Source organism: Macadamia integrifolia, chromosome 9 (genome assembly GCF_013358625.1).
Source record: "Macadamia integrifolia cultivar HAES 741 chromosome 9, SCU_Mint_v3, whole genome shotgun sequence".
Classification (NCBI taxonomy): Eukaryota; Viridiplantae; Streptophyta; class Magnoliopsida; order Proteales; family Proteaceae; genus Macadamia; species Macadamia integrifolia.
In genome coordinates, this window is record NC_056565.1 from 3,423,299 (window position 1) to 3,432,105 (window position 8,807).

The 8,807-nt window shown below is 37.5% G+C and overlaps 2 pseudogenes; both read right to left on the reverse strand.

Moving 5' to 3' along the window:
- Positions 1-1,436: 1,436 nt before the first annotated feature.
- Positions 1,437-2,183, reverse strand: LOC122089013 (annotated as a pseudogene).
- Positions 2,184-3,650: 1,467 nt separating this feature from the next.
- LOC122089015 lies at positions 3,651-5,088 on the reverse strand (annotated as a pseudogene).
- Positions 5,089-8,807: the final 3,719 nt, after the last annotated feature.

Here is an 8,807-nt window from a genome sequence, read left to right on the forward strand (position 1 = left end):
CCCTTTTTTTTTTTTTCTTTCCTTGGTGAGCAAGGGAATTTTGTGCACCATAGCTCACCAACTACACTAGGTAGTTGTTGTTGGAGAGATATGATACCCGATAATGCTTAAGGCCTTTAAAATACAAAACCTATAAAAAGAGAGTAAAACTCAAGGTAGCTCCATTCTAAATATGTTAAATGTATGCTTTACTACTTAGATTTCACACATAAATGTGCTCATCAATACATATGGACGATTCTATTATCTGCGTATGCAAAATCAGGCCAGATTGACTATGCCTGCCAACTGTTCAACGGTATGCTTTACAGAAATTCTGTGACATTGAATGACTTCCAACTCTTGGATGTAAGGCTTCAAAGAAATATTGCGACATAAAATGCCATAATAACAGACCATGTGGAAAATGGGCGTAAAGGGACTGCTGTAGAGATGTTCCTTAAGATGCATCTATGGAAACGAAAGAAGCTTGTCTTGCACCGACTTTTGTGACTGTTATGAGTTCAAGTTCGTTCATGGGAATGGTGAATTGGCTGTCGGGTACATATGCCCAAATTGTTAAGAGAGGCTTTGAAGGCTAAACATCTGTGAGCAATGCAACAATAATTATGTACTTCAGTTGTGTTGATCTGGATTCAGCTTGGGTTATTTTTGAGAGGTTGGAGGAGAAGGATTCTGTCTCGTGGAACTCCATGATTAGCGGTTGTGCTCAATGTCATTGTCTCTCACTGTTGTTTTGAGCACTTGTGCTAGCATAGCAACTTTGATACATGGTAAACAAGTTCGCAGCTACATTCTTAAATTCAGATTTGGTTTAGAGAACCGTTGGGAAATGCCCTCATTACAATGTATGCAAAATGTGGGATTTTAGATTGGGCATCTAAAGTCTTCAGCAGGATGTGGAACACGACGCATGAATTATTCTTGTTTATGTATTATTTCAACTCTAGCTACTTGTGTAATAATGGTTTCCATAACTTAAACTTTATTGAAAAACCATTTATTATCCTTAGATTTTATTTAAAAATCACAACTTTAGCACTCATGGTGAAGATGGCATTTTATGTAAATATGGGTTTCTAACATAAATGATTCTGTTAAGTGCAAACCATACATGTTTTTTTGTTTCTTTCAGGTTACAAAAATATTTTTTTTAACGTTACCATACAGCATTTAAGACGCAGAATCATTCCAAAAAAACATAAATGCAAAAAAGTGTGCCAGACCTAGAATCAAGTTTAAAAAACAGAATTGTTATAGTACAGAGCCTAATAGTGGACAGCATCAATCGGGTGTTGGATGAAGTATTGTGTAAGAGGGGTAGATGGATGATTTCAAAAAGGGAAGAGAGAAATGTGCTAGCTTAGGTATACCAATAGCATATCCAACCTTTACGCAAAACTTTTTTACCAAATAAGGAAACGGACGGCCATTGATTAATGGGATGCAGTTATGGCTTCCTTCCGAGCTTTGAAGAGATCAAACAATTTATCCCTTTCAGGAAGAGATTCCTTGACAACTTCAACATTACAGAATTCTTCAGCCCATTTGCACAAGATAGGGCATTTCTCCTCATCTAACAATTTTATTTCTACTGCATCCTGAACCACTCCAATCCAATAGGCTATGATATTAGCTGTAATGTCCACAATCCCAATACTGTCTCCTCCGAAGAACTTCCCCTTCAGCTCGTTTTCAAGTAGTGCTACAAACCCCCATGTCTCTTCCATGGACTTTTCTTGTTCCTCCCCTTCACTACAGCAATTCCATGCTGCAGCGAATAACTACATAACAATATATGTTTAAATGAATGTTTAGTCCATTAATAAGAGAACAGATTTAAACTAAAATTCATCATAGATCTCTTACCTTCTCCTTTATGAACTTGACCCAGAATCGAGCCATGGCCTTCTGGTAAGGATCTTTGGGTAGTAAGCTATATCCTTCCCATGTATCATCAATGTATTCGAGAATGATGGTGGATTCGGCGATGGGCTTTTCGTTGTGTAGGAGCACAGGGATGTCCTTATGAACTGGCATGGATTATATTTGAGAAGCAAAGGACTCTTGTTATAGGGATCTTCTTGAATGGATTCAAAAGAGACGCCCTTCAGTTTTAGAGCTATTTCTACTCTGCAACTAAAAGGACTCCCCCATGCCTCGATCAGTTTCACTTCTGCCATTAGTGTAGCTCTGAACTGCAAGTTTACAAGTTTCTAAGATCTTTGGAGTACTATATTCTAGCCTTGGGCATCTCTAGCTTAGGCTTTTATATAGATAGATAGCACTCAAGGACCATTGATTGACAATAGCTACTATTGAGTATTAAGATGCACCAAGGTGCACATACGAGGTTTCCTTCTCCAAATTGTCTTAAATTTTTCAGTTTTATAATGAAGGTGCACTGCACGAACATATGGAAAAATACTTAATCTATTCATAGTTAATTGTTGTTGCTTCTTGGGTTAATTTGTTGTTTATAAAGCAGGATAAGCTCTAACTTCGAAGTAGGACTTCATCGATTCATAGTTAATTATTCTTGTTTCTTAAATTAATATCGTTGACCATTAAGTATAACCCATTGTTTCTCTCTCCTGTTCTGTGTCTTGTTGGTCTCTCTCCAGCAACATTATAGAGCATGGTATCGAAATGGGTATTGATCATCCCTAAAATTGTTACAGTATTAGATTACCCGTATCGAATAGAAATACCCCTGCCATATCTTTAAAAATGGCTTTTCACCTTTTTAACCCTAGTCCGTGCCATTCAACTGATACAATACAGATTAGGTATTGAGATCGGACACTTGCCAAACTGATATGGATTACCCATATTGAGCGATGTCATACCAATACTTAGAACCATGCTCTCACTCTCCAGCCCCACGGGGGAAAGATCTAAATCCTCACCTAATGCCTTAAGATTTTGAAGTGGGTTGAACCCTCCAACAAATGGTAAAGCATACTCATCGCACATCATTTAACAATTAATTACACCACTAGATGTTGTTTTAATTTTCTGTTCATTAAACATTACTTTTGGACACAACATAATGCACTATTGGATGGTTTTCAAACCCAACATAGCTAATAACAACCTAAGAACTAGATGGTTTTCTTTTTCTTTTTTACTCTAATATTAATTGGGATCCGTGAGTAGTTGCACTATTGCAACATGTTGGTCACAGGTTCAAAACTTGGAAACAGCCTCTTCTACGAAGCAGGGGGTAAGGCTGCGTACAACTTGCCCCTCTTAAACCTCGTAGTAGTAGGAGCCTTGTGCACTGGGTTGCTCTTTTTTTTTATTAACTGGGATCCGGGAAGCCCCTACAATTATATTAAAGATGAATCAGATAATTAATATTTCTGGCGGAAACCCCTTCTCAGAGAGAGGGACAGAAAAGATCAACTCCTTTCGTTTATTCATAATATCCACCAAGCTATCAAAAAATTGTTCAAATAACAGAAGATTCACCCTTTGATACTCAATCTGAAAGCAATTAAGATAACAAGTTATTTGACCAAACAAGGTAACAAACCCAAGGATGGAGTAATGATCTAATGATCACAATAAGATTGATGTAGTGTTGCCTACATCTTCATGACCATAACTGAGAAGTAAGCACAAACTTATTTATAAATGACCATGGATTAATTGCCTGCCATGCGAGCTCTGAAGTAAGCAACCAGTTTATCTCTGGCAGGCAGAGTTTCCATGACAACTTCAACATTGCAGAATTCATCAGCCCATTTCCACAAGGTAGGGAATTTTTCCTCATCTAACAATTTTACTTCTGCTGCATCTTGAATCGCTCTAATCCAAAAGGCTATGACGTTACCAGTAATGTCCACAATCCCATTATTGTCTCCTCCGAAGAACTTCTTCCCTTTGAGCTAATTTTGAAGTAGTGTCAAGACCCCCCATGCCTCTTCCTTGGCCTTCTCTTGTTCCTCCCTGTACTCCAGCAAGCCGCCCATGCTGCAGCGAAGAACTACATAACAATATATGATAATTGAATGTTTAGTTCATTAATAAGAAAACATATTTAACTTGGGAGATCAGACCATTTGATGAAAAACTAACTCTCTCTCTCTCTCTCTCTCTCTCTCTCTCTCTCATCACGTCGTCATGACTATAATTTACACCAAAATATTTGTACAAATTTTAGTACCCTCACAAAAAAAAAAAAAAGGTAAACCATATGATTGAGACATCTATTAAATTTGATGTATGGCTTACACAAAGAAATCGCCATCTGTCCAATAGTTGAATATTAATGACCAACTAATTTGTTTGCATGAAAGAATCAGCTATCTAGGTGGAAAAATCTCCCACAATGTGTCTTAACATCCCATATCAATTATATGGAGTGTTGATTTGATATCGATTTTTACAAAAAAATTGATGTGGGTTGATATGGTCTTGGGTACATTCTCTCACCTTGTAAGTCAATTTATATTATTGAGTTCAAAGTAGGGTATGCTAGCAGTCCCCTATGCCCCTCGGCCCCTCCGCCCCTCCCATCCCAAATCTATGTCTCTCTCTCTCCTCCTTCTCTCCTTGAAAAAAATCCCCTATGCCCCTCCCATCCCATCTCTCATTGGTTGAGTTGTTAGCTCCAAGAAAACCAACGGCATACCAACATCCTGCCATAAATAAATATCCTACCATCTTGTAATGAGCAAAAACCTTTTTTTTTTTTGGGTAAATTAAAAATGAGCAAAACGAAAACTACATAAATGTGAAAAGCAGCATCTCTTAATTTAGGACATATCTTACCTTCTCCTCTATGAACTTGACCCAGAATCAAGCGATGGCCTTCTGGTAAGAATCTTTGGGCAGTAAGCTATAGCCTTCCCATGTATCATCAATGTATTCGAGAATGACGGTGGATCCGGCGATGGGTTGTTCATTATGTAGGAGCACAAGGATCTTCTTATGAATTGGGTTATATTAGAGAAGCAAAGGACTCTTGTTAGAGAGATCTTCTAGAGTGGTTTCAAAAGAGACACCCTTCAGTTTTAGAGCTATCTCTACTCTGCAACTAAAGGGACTTCCCCATGCGCCAATCAGTTTCACTTCTGCCATTAATGTAACTCTGAACTGAAAGCTTACGGTGTTTGGTTCGGTAAATCAAATGGTGTATGTATCGGATATAAATGTCAATCTTTTGATAGACATTCTTCTGAATTATGTTTCTTTCTGAAAAATTGTTTGGTTGCCTTGAGGCTAGTACATGTTTCTCGCGGGTTGAGATATTGGTTTCCGTAGAGAACTTCTTTCCGTTTTCTCCTTTTATACTAGGTGGTAAAAAGGTTGCTCAAATCTGAGTTTAAGTGTTGAGGTAAACTCAAATTTGGAACACATCCTTTGTAATATGGTCATTCATGGGAAGTAAGGTGCTCACTTATGAGGGTCATCCTAGTGGAACCAAACAACTTCAAAAATTAAGAATTATCATTCTAAAGAATGTCATCCTAAAGATTTACCGAACCAAACACCCCCAACAACTTTCTAAGATCTTTGAAGTTATATTTTCTTGCCTTAGGAACCTATAGCTTAAGCTTTTATATAGATAAGAGTAATCAAGGACCATTGACATAAGTGCACAAGGTTTCCTTCACCTCCAAGTTTCCTTAAAATTTTCAATTTTATAATGAAGGTGCACTACACGGACATATGATAAAAAAGACTTCACCTTTTCATTGTTAATTGTTGTTGTTTCTCGGATTAATTTGTTGTTTAATTATAAAGCAGGCTAAGCTCTAACTTTGAATAAAGACTTCATTCATTCATAGTTAATTACTCTTTTTTCTTAGATTAATGTTGTTGAGTATCCATTCATAGTTAATTATTCTTGTTTCTAAAATTACTAATTGCTTTATGACTTCATCCATTCATAGTTAATTATTCTTGTTTCTTAGATTAATATTGTTGGCTATAAAGCAGGCTAATGTCTAATTCAAACGACAACCTCCTTGATAGAGAAGTTGCAACCAAAAAATAAAAAAAATCAGATATGAAGCAGCCTTATGAGTGTTATATCTGAAAAAGGACATGCCTAATGCACAAGGCTGTTTTTTTTTTTTTTTTTTTTTTTTTCTCAAACATAACTTTTGAAAAATCAAGTCCACTAAAAAAAGATGAGCTTGGCTGATTTCGCAGTTTTATGCCATTATGGCTTTATTCATTACAAATGGCCCTAGGACGAATAATATATATTTTGTTAGATGTTGGTCTATTTCTATGCATTCCTTCAAGTTTCTCTTTTTCATAATGTAAAAGATGATAATGGTTGTGCATGCTACCCTCATTAGGGTTTGTGGAAGCATTTCTATCTGCAACTGCTCTTTAAGATTGTATTTATTTTTTTGTTCGTGCAATCATCTGGTTGTACATGCGAACATCCAAAATATGCCCCTATTATTTCTAAATACATTCATCTTCACCCTTATTGTAATGACATGAAGTGAGATAGATGTTGGATGCTCTTTAAGATTGTATTTATTTTTTTGTTCGTGCGATCATCTGGTTGTACATGCGAACATCCAACATATGCCCCTATTATTTCTAAATACATTCATCTTCACCCTTATTGTAATGACATGAAGTGAGACAGATGTTGGATGCTCACATATAAGACTAGGTGATTGTACGTATAGAGAATTCAAACTCCTGATTAAGCTTTATAAACTTTGCCTCACGGGGTTTACCCCGATTAGCTTAACCTATACTTGACATTCTATCCCTAGGTCGGATAATTTCGGGCTAGATTACATTTTTTGGGACCCAAATTGCACCCAATGTCTATCCCAACAATGCTCACTGATCGATTGAATTTGTAATTTTCTTTTGGGTACAAGATTGCACTTTTGTACTTAGAAGATGGAAACCTACACCGAGGCGAGAGAGAGAGAGAGAGAGAGAGAGAGAGAAAAGGTTCTGTTTGGATATTCTAGCTTTCATTAGGAAGTGGTAACAGATGGGTAAAGTAGAGCATGTGTGTGTGTTGCATTGGTGGGGTGCCTATGAGGCTATGATGAGTAAAGGTTAAATTGAGATTGGTTGGATTTCATTTTGCCGAAAGCTTCTTTCAAGATAAGACTTCCATGTTCCCTTAGAGCTCGATCTAACACAGACGCATTCCCGGAGTTGAGGATTAAGGAGATGTTGCGTTGGCGTACATGTCTATTTGGGGGTCTTAAGATGCCTTTTGGTCCAATAACCTTTCACAAAGTCTTTCCCTCCCAACTCAAAAAGGTTTCAGAATCTTCGTCTGCTCTCTCTATGATGTGAAGTTAGAATTATCCTTACCAAAAAAAAAATTTAGAATTATCTAGTAGCATTTGCAAGAGGATAGGGTAAAGAGGGTGTCATACGCGTCAGACAGATAATTGTTTGCCACGTCAGCAAAACTCCACAAAACGACAGGAGCAGCCACCTTCCTCTCACTTCCCACCGGTCTGCGGATTGTATTTGGATAACATTAATTAATTTCATGGGCTATAGCCCCACGGCCCATCACATTTCATCAGATTATCGACTCCTCGAGCCGTAAAACCAGTCTGAGGGTGTCAACCGTGAACCAGACCGAAAATCTGAACCGGAATTCTGTTCAGTACAAACTCGTTCACAAAATTTCAGTCACATCTGATTCTGATTCTAATCTGCCACAGAGTAAGAAATAATTATACAAAATAGATAATTCTCTACTCTGCCTAGAGCTAAGATCATAAACCAACCCCCTATTGATTAATGAATGAAAATATCTGTAATTTTCAAAAATATCACAAAATACCAATTCTGCTGGGACAACGAGTACATGTAATGGTAATTTAGCCATGTGGAGTGTTCATGTATCCAACGAACCCGTGATTTGATTCACCAATGTCTTGTAGGTTATCTAAAATATTTCATAGTTTAATTCATCCTTCTATGATCCACTTTATATTAGATTTTTCCTTCGTATTTTGAAATGTTGAACGCTAAAATGATGAGAGAGTTTACCTCTACCATACTGCATCATCCTACAGTTCACAATCCCTGTTAAGTTTGTCTCGAATTCTTAACCCGTTTTGAAGATTGATCCGATCCGACATATTTTGGTGGCGACCTGAATGGGAATTTTTCTAAGATTTGTGATGGAAGCAGAGGGATTGGGCCGACCTGAATGGGAATTTTTCTAAGATTTGTGATGGAAGCAGAGGGATTGGGCCGAGGCCCAATCCCAGAGCCCATCACTGATCTCGTATGGGGGTGCGGGAACGTAGCCCCCGCGGTATGGTTCGACCGAATCGACCGCTACCCGATGGGTCGACCCACGTTTTTAGAGTATATATAATGTACTGTTGCTTGTTGAGAAAGTCATTGTATTCTAGGGTTTTCATGCAGCTAGGGTTTCAGGGTGAGTTTTTCCTCGCCGCTGCTAGGGTGTAATCTCTCTTCTGCATAGTGAATCATCTTCTTCTTCGTCCGAGGACGTAGCACACCACCCTGGTGTATGAATCTCGTTAAATCTCTGTGTCGTACGGATCTATTGTCTCTTTATCATTCGTATTTCTTGGTGTTTGATCTAACAATCCCCATAGAATTTAGTGCATTCTCCAAAATTCTTCCCAAATGTATTGAAGCCCCTCTTTTCCTTCATCGTGATTTAAAGAAAACTCAATTCCTTGAACTTTTTTCTTTTGGTCAAATTATTATGTTCCTTTACTAGCTTTTGAGATTTGACCATCAGTTTTTTCCTCATGTTGGAATCCATTTTATATTAAGAAATTCATATATCAATGAAAATAGGTGGATCTCTT